Source organism: Lathyrus oleraceus, chromosome 7 (assembly GCF_024323335.1).
Source record: "Lathyrus oleraceus cultivar Zhongwan6 chromosome 7, CAAS_Psat_ZW6_1.0, whole genome shotgun sequence".
In the NCBI taxonomy this organism is placed as follows: Eukaryota; Viridiplantae; Streptophyta; class Magnoliopsida; order Fabales; family Fabaceae; genus Lathyrus; species Lathyrus oleraceus.
Genome location: NC_066585.1, coordinates 245286026 through 245309211, shown reverse-complemented (window position 1 = coordinate 245309211; position 23186 = coordinate 245286026). Strand labels below are relative to the sequence as shown.

General features: G+C 36.4%; 1 pseudogene; it reads left to right on the top strand.

Annotated features, from left to right (window-relative positions):
- Nucleotides 1–1304: 1304 nt before the first annotated feature.
- On the top strand, nt 1305–20800 carry LOC127103230 (uncharacterized; annotated as a pseudogene).
- The last annotated feature ends 2386 nt before the right edge of the window (nt 20801–23186 follow it).

The window sequence follows — 23186 nt, the reverse complement described above, 5'->3', positions numbered from 1 at the left end:
TCCGTTTATTTCAGGATTCCCCGGGCCGAGATATTTATCAGTAGGGATCCGTTTATTTCAGGATTCCCCGGGCCGAGTCAGATGGTTGAGAATGTCTGCTCAGAGATTGTCAGATGATGATGATGATGTATCTGTCTTCCGTTTATTTCGGAACCCGTGGGTCAGATTGGTGGTTACATATTCTCTCAGATGGTTATGAACAGTTCAGAGACCAGGCTTCTGTACAGTTGATGATCAGATGACTTGGAGGATGGCCCAGTGCATTGCATACATCTGCATCATTCTCATTTTGCATTCATCTGCACCAAACTCACGTCTAGCCATATGGGGAGTATTATAGATTGAGAATCTGGTTGAGAGACATCTTGAATTTCAGAATGTGGATGTCAAAATATTATCTGTCTCGATGAAACCAGGATCAAAAGACAGAATCTTCCTCATATGGATAGACGTTGCATTCATGCATATTAACCCATTTGCTGTTTTGTAGGTGTCAACCGGTGCGCATAGCTTGTTTGCTCAGATATCCTGCTAGGGGCAACAAATCCGAACTGATGGATCCTCCCAACGCCGACATCCTCGAACTGAAAGAGATGGTGAGGGATTTGTTCAGGGTTGTGCAAGGGCTTGCCTCGGGGCAGAAAGCCATGGCCAAGAGATTAGAAAGGATTGAGGGTTGGATGATCAAAGAGAAAGTTCAGGGAAAGGCTCCGTCATCCGAAGTAACAAATCCCTCTGGCTCTGTGGTGAAGAAATCCCTTGACAGTGGTCAGCCCAAGAAGAAGGTTGAATCAGGTGGTGCGCAGACTAAAAGAGAATGCGGTAAGGATCGTCATCACCCTTATGCTGCCACTGCAACCATTCCTGTTGGTGGTTCATCTGTACCACCGAGACATCCGTCACCTCGCCCGGGAGCACAGAGAGCTGGGAACCAGGTAAGAGGAAAGGGGGTTGATCGTCAATTTGATAAGCCACCCATACCGTATGCTCTTCTGTTGAGGAAGTTGAAAGATCTCGGAATGGTACAATTGAGGACATTAGCTCCATTAGAACCTGATCAGAGGCCAACCAACTACGATGAGAATGCCAAGTGCGAATTCCATTCGGGGGCGTCTGGGCATAACCTTGAGGGTTGTAGAGCTTTTAAGCATACTGTCCAAGACCTGGTGGATTCCAAGGCCATTAATTTTGCACAATTTCCCAATGTTAATGCTAATCACATGCCCGCGCATGGTGAGGTGGAGATGAATGCAATTTCTGAGGATAGGAAGACGATTGGGTTGGTGAATGGGGATCGGTTAAAAATGCCGAGGCCTGTGGTCCCAAAACCTCGGAGGAAAGAGGGAACTTTCCCTAGTGTTGATACTTGTTGTATGGCCGTCGCCACAGAGGGTGGTGTACCGATGGGGGATATGATCCAGAAGGTGAAGGAACTGGACGGTGGAGAATTTGAAACACCCAGTTTGGTAGCTGAGACCGTCACGGTAGAAAGTGCCATTGGTGTTGAGAAAAAGAAAAAGCCGTCCATTTCTTCTTACAAGCAGGCATTGGAAGTGGTGAGAAACGGAGGGATCCCAGGCTGGGGGCAGATCATAGGCATTGTGGTAAAGGCGGATATGTTTGGGATTGGTTATCATCCAGGTCAAGACTCGTCTGAGCAGAACAAAGGACGTCGTCCGTCATTCACTTTTGTCAGTGCCGGAATGCTAGATTCAGATCATGCCTATGCAGTGGGTAAAGAAACTGACAGTGGCTGGGAGATTGATCAATGGATAAGATCGTGCGTACCAGGAAGCTGGAAGGCTTAAAAAGATCAGCACTGTCACTCGTCCGGAAGAGTAATGATTTCTGTTTTCAGTTGTTATCTGCATGAAAGCCATACGTGTTGCCCGACACGTAATGGTCCATTGTAAGGGCCACCTCATGTTTACATTTGCAACATTTCTGCATCATTAATAAATGGATGTTTTTCAGTCAAAAAACGGTGTTCCCTGTTTTTCATTTATTTTGCAGTTTAAAAACAAATAAAAATGGCAATGTTTATTTTCATTTTTCGTCTTTTTGTTTTGTCTCGTTCCGACTTCAAAAACAAGTTTCCGGATCTCGTTGATAACAATTTGGTTACCCCTCATATGACTTCGACAAACCGATCTATCTTGCTGAAGAAGAAGACGAAGAAGACTGTGATCTGCTGGAATTAGCCAGGATATTAAAACCAGGGGAGAAGGTGATTCAGCCGCATGAAGGGCGGATTGAGGTTGTTATTCCAAGCACCGAGGTCAGGAAGGAAATGAAATTAGGGCCGCTTCAGAGGCAAGCCGAGAGCAGAATGGTAGACTTGTTGGAAGAGCATGTGGATGCCTTCGCTTGGTCGTGTCAGGATACGCCAGGGTCGAACACCGATATCGTTGCTCACAAGCTACCACGGAGAGAAGACTGTCCTCTTGAGAAGCAGGGCGCCGATGCCGCGTATCAGGGTGACTTTGTTTCATGATATGATTCATCATGGAATCAGATGCTATGACATGATAGCAAAGTCCCAAGCAGAAGAGGGGCATTTGGCGGACCAGGGTCAGTCGGTTGACCGGTTGAGATAATTCAAACTGAGGTTGAATTCAAATCAGGGCACTATCAGAGTGCGATCCGGTAAATCGGTGGGGTTCAATATAAGAGAGGAATCGAGGTTGATCCTGCTAAAAAAAAAAAAAAAAAAAAAAAAAAAAAAAAAAAAAACAAGGAAAAACAACAATAAAGAGAAACGCCTAAACCGAGAAAAAGAAAAGAGTAGGTTCGTGGTTTCTTAGAAGGATTGAACTACCTGTCATGGTTCATATCTCATCTAGCAATCACGGGTGAACCCATATTCAAATTGTTGAAAAGGAAGATCAAACGGTCAGGCGAAATAATGATTGCCAAGGGGCATTGAAAGAATAAGTTGCAGGAACCTCTGATTCTGATACCTCCTGTGGGAGGAGCAATTGTCAAATCTGTACTGGACAGCTTCGAAGGGTCTGCAAGGTGTATTGGGTCAGCATGACAAGTCTTGTCGAAAAGAGCATGCAATTTACCTTAGCAAAAAGTTTATCGACTGTGAAACAGTACGTTCACTGTTCGAGAAAACTTGATGTACTTTGGCATAGGCTGCTCGCCGACTGAGACAGTGTATGCTGGGTCATGCCACTTTGTGGATTTCCTAGACGGATTTGATCAAGTGGGGGTTTGAGAATCCAACATTGACCGGACGGGTTGCGAGAGGAGCTAAAGAATATTGACTGATTTGTAATACTCCCAGAAAGCAATCAGGGGGTGTATTGTCTGATTACATCGCTCCGCAACCCATTGAGGATTATCAACCGATGAAGTTTGAAGCTCCCTGATGAGGACATCTTGAGGTGCTCTAATCGAAAGATTGAGAGTAACCGATCCCGGAGGAGGGGCCTGACCCTGAATCCGAACGGGTTTGATGTCTGATGGGGGATAAGGTGGATGAGGTAGTGCTTCCTGGGGCACGATGGAATGTACCAACAATGGCGACCGAGTACGAAGCTGGTATCCTGGGTACCATACCGCGGTACGTACGTCTGCTGGGGCACATGCCTTTCTCACTCAGGAAGCCTGATTGAAGAAAAAAGGCTGGTAGTCATCCGTCATGGGCAGCTATATCAGCAGTGAATGAAGCGTGCTTTTGACAGAAAGGTGCGACCTCGGGTGTATCACGTAGGTGATATGGTGCTGAAAAGGATCCTTCCTCCTCGAGACGATCGTGGGGCAAGTGGATATACAATTATGAAGGCCCAGCATGGTCAAGAAGGTTTTCTCCGATAGAGCCTTGTTGTTAACGACCATGGATGGCGAGGATTTTCCATCCCCTATGGATGCGGACGCAGTTAAAAAATACTTCGTATAAGAGACCCGCTGGACGAAAAGAATAAAATAGTCCAGGCAAAAATGGGCATCCTGGCGAACCAAAAACAGAAAGAAAGGTTCGGGCAAAAATTAGGGATAAAAATGAAAAATGTACACCCGGCAAGTCGAAAACCTGAGAAGGCGACTTGGGCAAAAATGGGTATCCCGGTGGACTGAAAACCCGAAAGGGCGGTCCAGGCAAAAGAGGGATTGAAACGAACAACTGCGTCCAACATGATCGTTTGTGCTTTGGTTAAAGCATCATGGATAATACCCGGTGGGGATCAGTCAGAAACGTCTTTTTCAGAAGGCAGAAAGCGTGGAGAGTCTGAGGACATATGGGGTGTAACCGAGTTGGAACTCGATGAGATCACGGGTTTTACATTGCCATTAGGATAGATTTTCCTTTTGAGCGCAATTACCTCTTTTCAGGAATTGCTTCCTTTGTATTGCTCATTTGAGCCACACACTTTTCCAGTCGATAAAATGCACATTCAGTCAAATAATTTTGTTTTTGTTTTTCATTACCGCTTTGATTGCAAAAACATCCAGATATTTTTGATAAAGAATTTTGCATTTTAAGACATACAGGTCCCTTCCAATGCATGTTTATAAGATTGAAGCTTGAAATCTTATTTGGAAGGTTGAGTGACCCAAGTGTTGAAATCTTGACACGCCTGGGGCATGGTTTTATCTGACGATCTGTTTTGCAGGTAATGTTAGATATCTTCACTCACTCGCAGGTTGTGATGTGGAAGCTTTGTAATAAATCCCCAGAGAGTTCGCTCAGGAACGAATAAATGAAAAACAACGAAGATGTTGAGACGTACGACGTTCCTTGATGATAATCAAGAAGACTCTTCAAAGTCGGAAAATTGAAATTTCTGTATAAATCCCAGGAGTACGTTTCTCGTCGAGCGCGGAGCGATTGGGAATACTAGATGATGGAGCAGAAAAGGTCCAGACGAGTCTGGGAGTTCTCAAAAGTGGAAAGCTGATACGAGATTGGTAGGTGGATACCATGGTTCGACGAGTCGACGGGTGTTTTGTACCAACTGTTCTCATTTTCCAGCTAGGTCCCCAAGCAGGAGTAGAGGACCAACTCCCTTGCAGATCCAAGGTCTGTGACTTCCCCAGCCGAGTCAGGATGGTTATCTCGGCAGGTTTACAACGGTGTTTCCTCAGCAGCCAGGTCTGAAGGTTGCTGTTCCCCGAGTGGAGCGGGTTTTTTCAATGACATATCTCTCCAACAGTGTTCATTCTACCAGTGGATTGAACGAGTTTCTGTAGCAGACGAATATCTGCATCCCCAGCCGAGGGTATCCTACATGTGGATTGATTGGGTCCTCCCCAGCGGAGTAGTTGTCGTTCCCCTAGCAGGGTCTGGATGGTATTCCCCCAGCAGGTTGAAGATTGCTCATTTCCCCAGCGGGAGTATCTGTGAGGGTTCCCAAAGCAGAGTTGGGATCTATATCCCCAGCAAGTCAAAGACTGTGGTATTCCCACAGAGTGCAGTGAAGGATCTGTATCCCCAGCATGTCCTCGAGAGGGTGGGGTGCAAAGGAGGTATTCCCCAGCATGTCCTCGAGAGGGTTGGGTGCAAAGAATCTGTATCCCCAGCAAGGGTTGTCTATTTCCTAGCAGCAGTGCTATCCCCGGCAGGGTGGAAATCGGAGCAATGGCGAGTTCCTCAGCAGAGAGTCTCGTTTTCCCCAGAAAATTCCCTTGAGGGGGATATTTTTATGCATTCATCATGTAGAATAAGCATTGCATATTGCATAGAAAAATAAATAATCGCGTAGCATTTCCATAATTATGGAGCATTACGCAGAAGAAATCAAGCATGCATCATTGCAAACGTCAGCTAGTCTCAAGCCGTGGTTACTGTTTGAGAGGTATTTTGCCAGAAAATGAAAGTGTTGCTCCGAGTAGTATAGCCTCATGATTGGATCACAGGTATTGTCCCAGTGGTACGACACTGGAGAAGACTCCTTCCGTCGGACGGAGATGGAAAAGGGATGTATTCAACGCAACCCAAACTGTGGTTACCGCTTGAAGATTTGGGGTTCACCAAAGGTGAAGATGTTACTCTGAGGAGATTAGCATCACAACGTCAGATCAGCAATGTTCCCCAGTAGTGCGATATTGGAGGAAATGTTCCCGTCGGACAGAGATGGGGATACAGTCAGAAGACGTTACGCGATCAGCGCGATTCAAGCCGTGATTACCGCTTGAGGTTTGGTTTTGTCTGACAGCGAAGACGATGCTCCGAGGAGTTCAGCATTGTGAGTTTGGAACCACCGTTTCTTCCCAGACATCAGTAAGTGTTTGGTCGATCATTGTTTGATGTCTGTCCGCATCATTGTTTGATGTCTGTCCGCATCATTGTTTGATGTCTGTCCGCATCATTGTTTGATGTCTGTCCGCATCATTGTTTGATGTCTGTCCGCATCATTGTTTGATGTCTGTCCGCATCATTGTTTGATGTCTGTCCGCATCATTGTTTGATGTCTGTCCGCATCATTGTTTAATGTCTGTCCGCATCATTGTTTGATGTCTGTCCGCATCATTATTTGATGTCTGTCCGCATCATTGTTTGATGTCTGTCCGCATCATTGTTTGATGTCTGTCCGCATCATTGTTTGATGTCTGTCCGCATCATTGTTTGATGTCTGTCCGCATCATTGTTTGATGTCTGTCTGCATCATTGGTTGATGTCTGTCCGCATCATTGTTTGATGTCTGTCCGCATCATTGTTTGATGTCTGTCCGCATCATTGTTTGATGTCTGTCCGCATCATTGTTTGATGTCTGTCCGCATCATTGTTTGATGTCTGTCCGCATCATTGGTTGATGTCTGTCCGCATCATTGTTTGATGTCTGTCCGCATCATTGTTTGATGTCTGTCCGCATCATTGTTTGATGTCTGTCTGCATCATTGTTTGATGTCTGTCCGCATCATTGTTTGATGTCTGTCCGCATCATTGTTTGATGTCTGTCCGCATCATTGTTTGATGTCTGTCCGCATCATTTTTTGATGTCTGTCCGCATCATTGTTTGATGTCATGTCAACATCATTGTTCGGTGCCTGTAAACATCGAGTTTCCTCCCGGTCATTGGTTAATGTCTGGTCGAGCTTTTTTTGGTGTCAGTAAACATCATCGTCCGATGTTCAGTAAACGTCGAGTTTCTTCCCAGTCATCAGTCAGTGTCTGGTTGAAGGTGTACCCTCTGACGTGTTGCCCTTAGAGTGGTGATTAGTGAAGTTTCCGACTATCAGGTTGAAGCACTTATGGTATTCAGGCCAGTTTTTCGGAGTTCAGACCGAAGTGGTTTTCGGACCAGGTAGAAGAAGAGAAATTTTCGGGGTTCAAGAAAAGCAAAAAAGGAATGAGAATCCCGAGTGGATGTGGTGTTCAGACCATGGTTATCCCTGTGTTACCATTTATTTTGGTATCCAGGTCGACAAGTTCAGAGTTTGTTTCTTCGCCGATGCTGACAGGCGTTGTTAATTATTATCCCATCAGAGTGCAAATTGTTCGTCTGTTCTTGGTATTCAATCACTCTTCATCCTGATCATCCGAAAGCCGAGGCTATTCGTATCGACAGGTTCACAGTGGATTGAATAGGGGCAGCTGTAACACCTCAAAATTTGCCCTCCTCTCTTGGGACTAGCATTAACATATTTGCATTTCATTCTAGGTCATTAGGCATCTCATATTGCATAACATGTGGTTACATGGTGCAAGTCATCTTCCCAAGTCTTAATCAGGAGGTGAGAAAGTCAGAAGGTGCAAGCCTAGGGTTTTATTGATTGATCATAGCCATCTGAGGATTGGGCTGTGAGATTAGGGTTTCATGATTTCCAAGGATATTGGTCTTCATCTTGTTTGAATTGATACATCATCATCATCATGGTTGGATGTCATCAGGAGATTGGAGAAGATTCCTTGAGATTAGGGTTTTGACCACTGGTCAACCCTAATCAGTTGTATTGGGCCAATCAGGGCTGGATCAGGAGATGGGGTTTATGAAGGAGATGAGGATCATTTTGTGACTATATGGTGCTTATGGAGGCTAGGGTATCACCCTTGAGCCATTTCAGTTGAAGATTGGGGCTCAGTTTGATCTATGCATTGCCAGATTCATCTATCAGATGAAAAGTCAACTGTGGTCAACTGTACATGATCTGGTGGATTTGGAGGTGGAAATGAGTTAGACACACTTCATTCATGTTGGAACAAGTGTTATATGACATCTCAAAGCTTAAAAATGAAGAAAATCAAGTCAGGACAAAAACTGCCAAAAATAGAAAGTGACTTGTAGCTGAAGTTTCCAAAAATGGAAAGTTTTTGACCTCAAAAACAGAAGTCCAAGGAAGCTTCAAATGAAAAATTGTTCAACATGACAGATGTAGATCTTGTTCTCACCTTTCCAAAAAGTCCAAGAACTTGAAAATCCAATGTACGGTTTGCAAAATATGGCTCATTGAATTTCAGAAAAGACCGTAATCAGGAGGCCATAACTACCACATACTTTGTCCAAATTGCAAGTTCTTTATATGCACAAACTCCATTTGACATGTACTTTGAGGGTGCATCATTGGATTTTCCCAAATATGGCCAAGGCAAAAAGTCACTTTTCAACTGGACAGCTGAATTGGACCAGGGGCAAAATCGTCCAAATCTCAAATAATTGGAATTTTTGAATGGGACTTTTTCCAACACCTCAGGAATGGCATTTAGAATGTGTTTGAATTTTCATTTCATGCATAAGGCTTTTAATTTGGATTTTGTCTTGAAAAATGGAAATGACAAAAATGGACCAAATGCATACACATGGTGAATTTGAGAATGGAGCAACCAATGAGCATGAAACAAGTTTCTACAGTTCACATATGATATTTAGAAGGTGTATGTGCTGTCAAAACAGGTGGCACTAGCTGTCATGGTGAAATTACAATTTTGCCCCCACTTTGAAAATAACCATTTACACTAACTATGCATTTGGCTAATTAAGTGGATTAAGGGATAATTAAGCATTCATATATATTCATAATCCCTTCCTAATCATAACAGAAAAACACATTCTCCAAAGTTGGATCAAGAACTCATCAAATTCTCTCAATTCCACCAAGAACACCAAGCTTCAATCTCAAATTCATCCTCAATTCTCAACCGTTTTTGGTGATTCTTTTTGATTTGGACTCCTTGCATCATCCTCTAGCACTGTTTGTGGTATTTGGAGCGTGAGAGGGATGGAATCGTGACTGCATTTTCAAGAGCATCCATGGTGAAATCGGATTTTCGAGCTTCAGAAACGATATCAATTGAAACGGAACACTCCTATCACTTTCCTCATCACTCTAGTGCACCTGTTTGAAGCTAGTTGGCGCAAAGAACACGTACATATAGCTGCCATCTCCAGGTACCTTTGAAATTCGAATGTCATGCCTTGCCAAATGATTGTGTGCGTGTTGTAGGCCATGGATTGTAGAGCATCATGATGTATTTAGAATCGCAAATGATTGATTGTAGGCTACGAAATCTAGGTTCGAAGTTTTGGTAGTAAACCCTAAGTTGTTCGATTTGGAAAATATAGCAACAATTAGGTTGAATTAGGTTCATATTTAGATTCCTCGTGGTTAGACGGTTCCAACGAGTATTCATTTGCTCGTTTTGGTGGAGATTGCATGTTCGTCGTTTTTCTGGAAATTCTGGAAACGACGTATGAAGAAGACGAAGTCCTCTGCGCAAAAGTGTGTTCAATCCAAATTTTGGTTTGAAAATTCAAAAAAACTGTTTCCCGCCAGCGCCAAATAATTACAGTATTGCCATTGTGAGTTTTAATTAATTCATTTAATTTCTAAAAATATTTAACACTTTAAAAAATTCATAAAAAATAGTAAAAAATTCCTAAAAATATGATGATTTTTTCCTTGACTTTGTTGACTTGTGTAGGATTTTTTTGACCTATTGGTCAAAGTTGTGCTTGGCAAATATTTTATTTGACTTAGACTTGTTTCACATGTGTCCATTTTTGATACATTTTGGCAATCTGATCATGAAATACTCATATCATAAAATAAATGGCTGAAAATTTTTGTAGTGGTTCTTGACTCATTGAGGATTATTTATATGTAAATTTCATGAATTTTTGATACCTGGTTAGAGAGCAGCAAATTCTGGAACTTAGGTGTGACAATTTGTGTCACACCTCTTGATGTCAACTTGTTGAATTTAATTGGATAACCTATGCATGTTAGAATTGAATGAAATTTGGCATGGTGAATTGTTGATATGTTAGGATGTTGTATGAATTTTTGTGGAATTTTACACTGCATTTTCTAATTGATTGTGAATTTTCATTTCTGGTGATTGAAATTGCAAGCTCATGTGATACATGTTGGTAGATTGATTGGGAAATCCTCATATTGTATTGTATGGCCATGAAATTTGATATGCATGAACTAGACACATTGTGTGACCTCCCTGTTTTGGTCTCATCCATTTCTTTTTGTTTTCAATGAGATATGAATTTTTGAATTGGATGTATGCATTGATGGTGTGAATTGAAGCATGAAATGGTGACTGTTTTTGTTGATTTTCATTGACATGGTTCTATTTGCCCAATTAAGCTCAAATTTGGTATGGTAGACCTTGATTAGGTTCTGTTTAGGTGTAATTAATTTGAGAATTTTTGGATGTGTCTTGGTATGGATTTGAATGCAGTACTTCTGTTTGTATGTTTGATGCTTCATTTGACCTCATATGGATTGTTTTGTGCATGAATTGAGCATGATGGATGATATAAACATGAGATCAATGATGTTTGCTTGTGTTTGATGATAATTTGATGTTGGATGATGAATACCTTGCTGTTTTGAGTTTTTTCTTGCTTTTGGACCCTAGGCTTGGCCTAGTGGTCTAGTTACTAATATTTGCTTGGTTTTTCAGGATCAAAAGCATAATGTACATGGAGAATGATACAAGTTGATTTTAATTGATGTTGTGGATGTTTGTGCACTAACATAACATTGTTTTGTAGGTGTTGGAGCTTGGGCTTAAGCCTTGAGCTTGCTTTGTGTCGTATTGTTTAAACTGTTTGATTGTTTGCTGTACAATTTGTCTGATTGAATACTGACTGAGTTTGATTGTTTCCAGGTACTTTGGTTGCTCAGTTCCTTGTGAACTATTGCTTTGCTTTGCTTTGCATAAGCAATTTGCATTGAGGTAACCTACTAATCTTCATGTAGTCTGGAGACCCGGCTGTTACCGGGCCGGGCAAATTGTCTGAAGTCCTCCTTAAGAGGCAATGCTTGTGTATGTTTATTTTTAAGCCCAAGCAGGAAAAGTCCTTCAAGTAAGGCAATTGGTGGAAGGTAGGGACAAGCAACCTGTCCCCCACTATTCAGTTGAGTCTTCTCCTTGCTCCCATTACATGGTTGTAGCATTGAGATCAAAAGCCCAAGATCTGTGCAGTGCACATTGTGTCAGAGTCATCGAGTATAGAAGGGTTCCCCTATTCTGGACCCATGCTCATTTGTCAGAAGCTCTCCCTGGTTAGGGATAAGAGCTGTGAGGTCTGATCCTCACTTCATCCTTTCATCTGCTTCACCTTAGCCTCGTAATGGCAAGGTTAAGAGCAAACACAGCCCGTACAGACGACTTGCTGAGGCAGTCAAACCTATTGTGTGAGCCCCTTGTTTTGGCTATAGTGCGTGCTCTGTGAATCTCTGATTGACATGCTTGTTTGAGATGCCTGTTCTCATTTGATATATGTTGTATGCTTGTGTGCTAGCTTCTTTCCTGGTTAGGTTAGTTTGCTTATGCAAGTAGGATAGAAAACCGAACTTAGGGTGACTTTGCATGACAACATTAGGCTCGAGTCTCAGCTCCCTAGTGTCGTGTTTTCCCCTCGGTTTCTGGTTAGCAATTTAGTCCCTTTCAGGGGAACTACATCGCCCTGATCCTCGTTCCAGACGAGGTATGTAGGCAGGTGGTCGTGCGAGACCACTCCGGGCAACCTTTTTCTTTTTTGCGTGTGTTTACTTGTTATCTGACTGTATGTTTGGGTTCGGATGCCGACGTAAGCCCAGTGATTGGCAGTCGGGCTCCACGTTTGCCCTTTTGAGTGTGTTTTGGTTCGGATGCCGACATAATTCCATCCAGTGGTTGTCGGGCTCCATGTTTGCCACCCTTGCTTGTTAGTTGTTTTGTGTTGTTTGGCGTGCGTAAGCCGAACTACAGAGGCTCTGATTCTTGTTCCAGACAAGATATGTAGGCATAAGGTGCGACGCCTTATCGAGCCCGTTTCTCTTAACCCCACCTGCGTTCCCTTGTGTGTGTGTGTGATGTTTAGCAACCTTTTCTTTTCTTAGAACGTGGATCCCTAGGAGTACCTAGGACGTGAGGGGTGCTAATACCTTCCCCTTGCGTAACCGACTCCCGAACCTTTTCTCTCTGGTCGCGAGACCATGTCTTTCCAGGTTTCTCTGAGCGTTTCCTTTCCCTATCTTGGGATAAATAACGTTTAGTGGCGGCTCTGTGTGTTTTTATTTTTGAGTCTCGCCGGTTGATTTTTCGCAGGATGCGACAGGAGTAAGTTTGCATCTAGAGAGAGTGTTGTAGTATGAATATAGCTCACATGTACTCCAAGACTATTGAGTCTAGAAGGAGTTTTATAGTACAGGTGTAGCTCACATGTACTCCTAAATTAGAGTTTAGCGAAAGTGTTGTAGTACATACGTATCTCCCATGTACTCCTAAACTGTTGAGTTTAGCGAGAGTGTTGTAGCACGGGACGTAGCTCAAATATACTCTTAAATTATAGCACTACAAAAAATAACATGAATTATTGCGGTTATTTCAAGAAGATTTTGGTGGTTTAAGACGCCAAAATTAACAAGAACGTCATTTTCAAAACCGTTATAAATTTGGTTGCCGCTAGAAAATAGAGGCGGTTTAAATTTAAACGCCATGTCAATTTTCCTTTTTAACATTGATTATTTTGTTTGTAAATAGTGGTGGTTTCAATCGCTATTTGTTTCACGCGAAGGCAAATATCTACTCCGGTAAGTTATGTCGCTTAAAATCGTCGTAATTTACTAACTATTACCAAAAAACAATTTTTAAACTGCCACAATTTTAAACAAATTTTATAAATTACTTTTACATATGCTAAAATAAATTAAATTTGTTTACCATAATTTAACACCCAAATTAACATTAAATCAAAATATTTAAAATTAATTTAAATTTACTATTGAATACATTCTTTAAAAAAAAATTAAAGAACATATACTAAGAAAGCAAAAAAAAAAAAAAATTATATATATATATATATATATATATATATATATATATATATATATATATATATATATATATATTATATATATATATATATATATATATATATATATATATATATATATATATATATAATGCAATTGTTACACTTCTTCAAAATTACATAATAAATCTAAGTGTTTGATATAGATTTCATAAGCTATTCCCAAAGTATTAAAATTTAAAAATAACAACAATTCATGTGTCAGTTATTTTAAGCTATTATCAAAATACACACATTTTAGAACCTAAAAGGACATAAAAAATCATGTGTTATTTGAAAGACTCTAATAATTTGTTTCGTGTGTATTTCTTTACATCCAATGAATTTTTATATTATAAGATGATGAAGGTTCATTCTTGCCTCGAAAACCTAAACAAAATAGAACAATTATTATATTACAATTAATATTTATAGAAATATAGAATAGATATATAATATCAAATTAAAGATACAAACTTATACCCTAATTTAAGATCATACAAAGCAAAATCTACTTTTTAATATATAAAAGTTAATTACCACCATAATTATTTAATTATCATAATTATAATCCATAATAAAGCTAATTTCATGTTCCTATAAGTAATTTCGTACTAAACTCTATTTAATACTCGAACTAACTCTACCATTTTACAATTTAATAAATTTGTCTCGACAACATAAAAATTAATTAATATATTATATAAAAATTGATTAATATTTTTAAATTTATTGAAATTAGTGGTTTAATTAGTGTAGTTATCTTTTCAATGTAAGAATGATGTCTTTTTTTTTTTCATTTTCCAGATTCCAAAACATAGGAATAGTAAAGTTTATCGATAACAGAATCAACTAAAAGCTTTCATTCTTTCCATAAAATTTGATTATTTTTTACTCTCATCTTCCTTCTTCTATCATTTTCTTTTATATATATATATATATATATATATATATATATATATATATATATATATATATATAAATCCAATTTCTTTTTGACAATGTAAGTTTGTGAATTTATTTTAATAAGACTTCTAATTCATAAATCATTTTATTCTCCTTTATACATTAATTATATTAAAGTAGAAAATACAGCTCTTATTATTATTTAATTTAAGAATCTTTAAAAACGAAAAATTATACATATTTATTTATCATAAAACAAATTGTATTAATTATTATTAATGTTATCATTAAAATTTGATTAAAATAAAGTAAATTTTTAGATATTTATCCATTTTTTTACTAATATATAAAACAAATCAGGATTCCTATTTTTGTAAGAATGTCAATATCTCTTAAACTATTTATTTAAATAATTAAGTATATTTTAAATTTCAAATAATTGATTTAGAGATATTTTAAATTTGTAAGTAATACAAATATCATAAAAGATCAAACGAATGTGATTAATTTTTCTAAAAATGAAATAAAGCTTGCAATAATTAGAACGCTTTTTTTTCCTTTGTTTAAATTGAAAAATAAAAGTCTTATTAATACATTTATAAATGAGTAAAATGGTAAATTTATCAAAGTCTCTAATCTAATATAAGTATCATCACTTACGAATTGATTAAATAAATACATAATATATTTAATTATAAAAATTTAGATAAAATCATAAATTATCAAAAATTTGTAAACCAACACACAATTATATTAGAGAATAAAAACCGACAGTATAATAATTTGATAAGAAAAGCTCAACAAAATAATAGAAAAATAACTTAATTTCACGTGGAAATCCTTAATGAAATTCATGGCATTATGAGATTTTTTTACACAAATACCAGTTTTAAAAAAAATTCCAAAATAATTCTGATTTCAAAAAAAATCCTAATTTACCCCACTTTTTAGAGGAGACGTCAAACCAATTGGCGTCTGCTCCTATACTTAGAGAGGAGGCTCCAATTCGATTGGCTACAGCACATAGTGCTGCCAATCCAATTGATGCCCATGTGTTATTTTGTAAAGGAGGCGCCAATTGGTCTGGCGCCTCAGTGTAGTGTGCAATTTTTTGTGTTATAAATAGAGGTGTTGTGTGAATCATTTTTTCACATCTCATTTCATCATATTACAAACATGTTTGGCGTTTGTCGCCGCTATAGAAAAATGGTTTATTCGAGAGACAAACTTCCGATGTTGATGCTCTTATGGAATATCAGTAGTTTCGATCAACTGAATAGGAGCTGATTCGTTGGTTAGATGGGAAAATACCAAAAGGGGAAAAATTAGAAGTATTGAGAGACTCGATATATTTGGTTGAGTGCAAGTCAAAACTGATAAGGATGCTAGGGAAATGATGTTTGGACGAGATGACATAAGTTTGGTTGTTGTAATCAGTTAGAAATGTTACGTTTCAAGTTTGCTTATTTTATGGATTTGGGATAAAAAGAGAATTTTAAAATCTTGAATTATGGTGTGGATTTGGAATAAGAGGTGGATTTCCAAAATATGGGGTGTTTTGTTGATTTGGGATACAAAGAGGACTTCCATCATTTTGCATAAAATTGGAGCATGTGTTATGTTGATTGAGGTTCATTTTCAAATGAAATGTGTACACAAAAAAATTAAAATTAAATAAAATAAATTGTTCAAATTTAGACTAGATGTGAGTGAAAAATGTGATAAAATAAATTACTTATTTATAATACTAAAAAATATTACCGTTATTTTATTGTTGTTGCAATCTTATCATTCCAAAATGAAATCAATATCCTGAAATCAAATTAGTTATTATTGTAGTTTTTTTGCCAAATATTATCGTTGCTTGATTTTCTTTAAATGACAAAATGAATTTTTTTTAATAATAAATATTATCGTTATTTTATAGTTGTTGCAATCTTATCATTCCAAAATGAAATCAATATTCTGAAATCAAATTAATTATTATTGTAGTTTTTTTGCCAAATATTATCGTTACTTGATTTTCTTTAAATGACAAAATGAATGTTTTTAATAATAAATATACTGATTTTTTAAGTGGTCTTTCTGAGATGTCAAACCGAGAATATGAAAAGAGGGAGAAGTAATATGAAACGGTTTTTCTTTAAATGACAAAATGAATTTTTTTAATAATAAATATACTGATTTTTTAAGTGGTCTTTCTGAGATGTCAAACCGAGAATATGAAAAGAGGGAGAAGTAATATGAAACGGTTTGATGAAAATTAGGGTTTTATTTAATTGAATAAATTGATATTATTATTATTATTATTATTAATATTTTTATTTATTAATATTTATTATCATCATTATTAATCCCATTTACCCACTTAATAACTCAAAATATTTATTATCATCATTATAGTGCAAAAACAATGTGGCGAACTTCAAAGGATAGATGAGTATCATACCAGTTATTTAGGATATCAGTACCCATTATTATTTCCATATGGTGAGGATGGATATAGACCTAATGTGAGGCACCGTGATAAAGGGACAAATATTCGCCACTTCACAGACATAACACAGTCAGAACATAACAATAAAGATATTCCTTGGGAAGAAGCAACAAAGCGAAATCGACTTACAATAAGAGAGTGGTTGGCCTTTAGAATTCAATCAAGATCTAATGAAGCACAAACATTGTTGCGATCAAGGAGACTTTATCAACAATTTTTGGTAGATGGTTTTACAATGATGGAATCAGAAAGACTTAGGTGGCTTCGAAAGAATCAGTCAAAACTGAGGGTTGGTAAGTATCACAGTTTGAATGAATATAATTCAAATGGAGAAACGCACGGGTCAAACACAGGTAAGAGGGTTGTGCTACCTTCTTCATACGTTGGTAGTCGTAGATATATGGATCAACTATACTTTGACGGAATGGCAATATGCAGCTATGTCGGATTTCCAGATCTTTTCATTACATTCACATGTAACCCCAATTGACCTGAAATTCAGCGTTTGCTTGGTTCTGTTCATCTAAAAGCATCAGATTGTCCTGACATTATTTCAAGAGTATTTAAAATGAAATTTGATGAGCTTTTGTCTGATCTCACAAAGAAAAATCTATTGGGGAAAGTTCTTGCATGTGAGTAACTTATTCCATATTCAATTAATTGTATTATTATTTTCAAATTTATCATTCGTGTGCTGACTATTGTATATATTTTATATATTTATTTTTATAGATATGTATACAATTGAGTTTCAAAAGAGAGGATTACCACATGCTCACATCTTAATTTTCCTCCATCCATCTAACAAATATCCAAATCCAAGTGATATTGATCGCATTATTTCAGCTGAAATACCTGACCAAGATACCAATGAAGAGTTGTATAATTTGGTTAAAACTCACATGATTCATGGCCCGTGTGGATTTGCAAATCGATCTTCACCGTGCATGAAAGATGGAAAATGTTCTAAATATTTTCCAAAACAGTTTCAGCCCGAAACAATTGTTGATCAAGATGGGTTTCCGGTATATAGAAGAAGGGACAATGGACATACAGTTCTTAAGAATGGAATTCAAGTCGATAACCGGAATGTTGTTCCATACAATGTAAAGTTGTTGACAAAGTACCAAGCTCACATAAACATGGAATGGTGCAATCAAAGTACATCGATTAAGTACTTATTCAAGTACATCAACAAAGGTTACGACAGAATCACCGTTGCCATTGTACCGAATGATGATGGAACTTCCAACCAGCCGCAGAATATTGATGAGATCAAACAGTATATTGATTGTAGGTACGTTTCTAATATATCACTTGAAATATGATGTCATGCAATTTATCTATTTCAACTAAAAGTGTGCAATTTTTCTTTACATGCATGGTGTAGAAAATTTTATATGTACACTGTTTTGACTATATGTGTTATAATAAAATTTATATATTCTGTCTACAATAATCATTCTATTAATTTTAAATCCATTGCCTTTCATTATATTATTTGTAGGTACGTTTCTCCGAGTGAAGCATCTTGGAGGATATTCTCCTTTCCAATCCATGGTAGAAAACCAGCTGTTGAGAGACTGTACTTTCATTGTGAAGGTCAAAATTCGGTATATTACACTGATTTTGACCGTATCAATACAGTTCTGGAAAAACCAAGTGTAACTGAATCGATGTTCACATCATGGTTCGAAGCAAATTGCAAGTATCCTGAAGCACAAAATTTAACTTACAGCAAATTTGTTTCAAAATTTGTTTATGTTAAGAAAAAAAGAGAATGGAACCCCCGTCAAAAAGGTTACACAATTGGTAGGTTTATATGGGTTCCTCCAACAACTGGCGAATTGTACTATCTTAGATTGATGCTCACACATGTCAAAGGCCCCCGCAGTTATAATGATATAAAAACAGTGAATAACGTAAAATATGATACTTTCCGGGATGCCTGTTTTGCTATGGGTTTTATCAGCGATGATAGAGAATTCATTGCAGCTATTAAAGAGGCAAATCATTGGGGTTCAGGTCAATATTTGAGATTACTATTTGTTCACATGTTATTATCATGCAACATTAACAGGCCAAGACATGTATGGAGTAAAACATGTCATCTCTTAGCTGATGGAATACTATATGCTCAACAGCGAATTGCAAACAATAGAGGTATTATTTTTCCTATATTGTGAATTTTTATTATATTTATTTGTTTGATTCTTAAAAGTAAATTTGTTTTATAGTTTACACTTATAATTACTATTGTATAAAGGTTTGAGGTTGTCGGATGAAGAGATAATGAATTTAACATTAATTGAGATTGAACGAAATCTTCAAAGGAAGAGCTGAAGTCTAAAGGAATTTGCTGGAATGCCTTATCCAAGTGGATATGTGGTTGAGCAGTTGGGAAATAAGCTCATATACGAAGAGCGGAGTTACAATCCAGCCGAACAATTGCAAGAATACAATAATTTGTTCTTAAATCTTACAGGTAAATATGTTAAATGTTTGTAAGTTTTGTCATAATTTTATAAAGTTAACTTTTAAAGTATGATTTTATCTTACAATTTTTTTTAATGTATAATTAATTTATTCACTGCATGTTTGCTATGTATTTTTTTTAAATTAGATGAGCAAAGAGGTGTATTCAAGCGAATAATGGAAGCAGTAAACAATCAACAAGGAGGCGTATTTTTTTTGTATGGATACGGTGGCACAGGGAAAACCTACATGTGGAGAACTCTAGCTTCCTACATAAGATCAAAGAAATAAATTTGTTTAACTGTTGCTTCATCGGGCATAACTTCACTACTACTTCCAGGAGGTCGAACGACTCATTCAATGTTCAAGATTTCAATACCTACAATGGAGTCTTCTACATGTAATATCGACAAAGATAGTGATCGTGCAGAGCTACTAAAAATGGCAAAGTTGATAATTTGGGATGAAGCTCCAATGGCACACAGATTTTGTTTTGAAGCGTTTGATAAAACCCTTAAAGACATAATGGGGCGTTCCAATTGTTCTGACAAATTATTCGGAGGGAAAGTAATTGTATTTGGTGGAGATTTTCGGCAAATATTACCAGTTGTACCAAGGGGCAGCCGTTCAGATATAATACATTCTACAATAAATTCATCATACATCTGAGATCATTGTGTTGTGCTGAAGCTTACAAAGAACATGCGACTCCAACAAGCCGGCAATACTTCAAGTACATCTGAATTAGAATTGTTTTCTAATTGGATATTAAAAGTTGGCGATGGGAAATTGGAAGAACCTAACGATGGTTACACGGATATTCCTATTCCAAATGATTTCTTAATTTTTAACTATGATGATCCACTAGAAGCCATTGTTAGTGAAACATATCCGAATTTTCTTAACAATTACAAGAATCCAGAATTTTTGCAATCAAGAGCTATATTGGCAGGAACAATTGAAATAGTTGACATCATAAATCAATACGTTTTGGGATTCATACCAGGTATGCGTTATCCATTGTAAACATATTTATAGATACATTCATATATTTATATGTACTAACATAGATTTATAATAATAAAATTTCAAAAAATTTTCCAAAGGTGAAGAAAAGGAATATTTAAGTTCAGATTCTGTAGACACTTTTAACGGTGAAGGAAATGAAGCTTTTGATGTTTTGACCCCGGAATTTTTGAATACACTTACAACTTCCGGTCTACCTAACCACAAGATTAAATTGAAGATTGGGACCCCTATTATGTTTCTTCGAAACATTGATCAACCTGAAGGTCTCTGCAATGGAACAAGGTTTATAGTTACAAGTTTGGCAAACCACGTTATCGAGGCAAAGATTATATCTGGAAAGAATATTGGAGGGGTTATCTATATTCCAAGAATGGATATGACTCCAACACAATCTCTGTGGCCATTCAAAATGACTAGAAGGCAATTTCCCATAACTATATGTTATGCTATGACAATTAACAAATCTCAAGGTCAGTCATTGGATTATGTTGGATTGTATTTGCCTAGAAGTGTATTTAGTCATGGTCAACTATATGTTGCAATATCAAGGGTCAAAAGCAAAAAAGGGCTTAAGATATTAATCCATGACAAGGATAACCATCCATTGAATTCTATAACAAACGTCGTGTTCAAAGAAGTTTTTGAAAACTTATAGAACGTAAGTTTTTCATTAGTTATATTATATCAAGAAATGTCGTTGTTTATTATTAGAATTTTATTGAATGAGTTGTATAAAATATACATTATATTTTAACATTTGTTTATATGAATGTAATTGTTTTTTACAGGGTAATGAATCATCACTTCCTAAAAGGTTGCGGGCAAGTTTTGTATAAACCCAGTTTTTTAAGGACCAAAGAATTGTACGAAGTTAAATCATTTTTGTTGCTGGACTTATTTCTCACAATTTTAACTAAAATTGTGAACCTTTTGTTTCAATATCTTTTGTTGCATTAAACCTTACTGTATCAATTGCAATTAATTTCAACATTTGGTAGTATTCATTACTATATTTTAAAACAAATGAGGTTCTGGTATTTCTTTTACATGGTTTATGTATTTTGGTTAAATAATCATTTATTATGAAGATTAATATTTGCGCTTTTATACCTCAAATTAGTAACAGATTGGAAAATTTCATCCATTACTAAATAAATATGTTTTTATTTCTTATGTCCAAAATCTCAATGATAAATGGAATGTTTATTCATAACATTAACAATGAAATGTTTATTATATATCAAGATACCAATAAATTGTAAAAATATTTTTGTATTATATTTTTTGATTATTTCCTTAATATAGTATACAAAAAAATTAAGCAAATTATATTACTATAAATTAATAATGTTTTACTTTATTATGTCCCAAACTGGAAAAAGTTATTTGTGGAAATTTTTTGAACCCATTTATTGATCATTTAACATCCATTACATTAAAAAAAACTCTTATGCAATAAATTTGTGTACGTTGATCCAACCATATATATATATATATATATATATATATATATATATATATATATATATATATATATATATATATATATATATATATATATAAACAAAAAATATATTATATTTTAATTTTTTTTAAATAAATTATTGCACTTGCGCGACCCGTGCGAACGCACGGGTCCTTTACTAGTAAAAATAATAGTAGTACCCAAATATATAGTTCACATTCCATTTCTTCATATCACACCGGTTTTCATATCACACTTGTATTTATATTCACAATGTACAATGATTCATTCATATAACAATACATTGATGGTTAAGGTAAACAAATTAAGAAACATATTAAGTTTTAACCATGCCCGTGCCATAGCTAATTTTATTTTTCAGAGGAGTTAATTTTGGTTTTGTAAATATAAACTTGATTTCAATATGAATGTTTTCGCCCATAACTGATTTAATTTTAGAATTTGGTTCTAATTAACTGTATCATTAATTTAACTAGCCAGTATGACACTAAGATTTTTCAAAAAAAAATGAAAATTATTCAAATATTTGAACTAATCTATTAAATATTTAATTATTTGGGTTAAGCATTCGACAAAGACAAAGTTGAATACAGTTTGTAGCTGTCAAAAGAGTTTATTTCGATAGAGTTGAACTTAGCATTTTGTTTTTGTAACAATTAAGTCAGTTAGAGATTGCTTGGTGTGTAAGTAATATCATCTATAAATAGGGAGCCACCCTCATTTGTAATGTAACACAGTTCAGTCAGAAATCAATACAAGTTTCCTTCTTCTTCCAAAACCCTAATTCTCGTCTTATCTATTATCTCTCTCAAATTATCTTCTCTCATAATCTTTACACAGCGGAATCATCTTGAAATCAAGGTGTGGTTGAAACACTCGAGTGAAGAGTGAAGAACGATAGGTGTGATCAATCAGAAAGTTTGATTCTCGTTCAATCAAGATTGATTCAAATTATCTCTAAGATTGAGGTTTAATTCCAACATCTAGTATCTAGAGCTCTAGCTGCAATTCTTGAGAAGCATAGAACAATGAGTTCTCATATGAACATGCATTTTCCAGTAAAACTTCCAATCTTGAATAGTAAGAATGATGACAATTGGTGTAAATAGGTGAATGTTATTTTCTGTTATCAAGATATTTGAGATCTTGTGAAGAATGGAGTGACATCAATATGAGAAGATGCTATGGATGACCAAAAGGTTGCACATAAAGATTTAAAGCAGAAATATTATAAAGATCTCTTTATAATCCATCAATGCATTGATTCATACAACTTTGAGAAAGTTGGTGATGTAGAATCAACAAAGGAAGCATGAGACATCCTAGAGAAATTGTTTGCAGGTGCTGAGAAGGTGAAAGAGGTGAGTTACAAAGTTAAAAAAGAACATATGAATTACTTCAAATGGAAGAAAGTGAAAGCATCATTGATTTTTTCACTAGGGTAATAAGGCTGGTGAATCAAATCAAGATGTATGGAGAAGTGTTGACATCAAGATTAGTATTTATAAAGATCTTGAGGTCACTAACTCGAAAATTTGATCATGTGGTAGTAGCC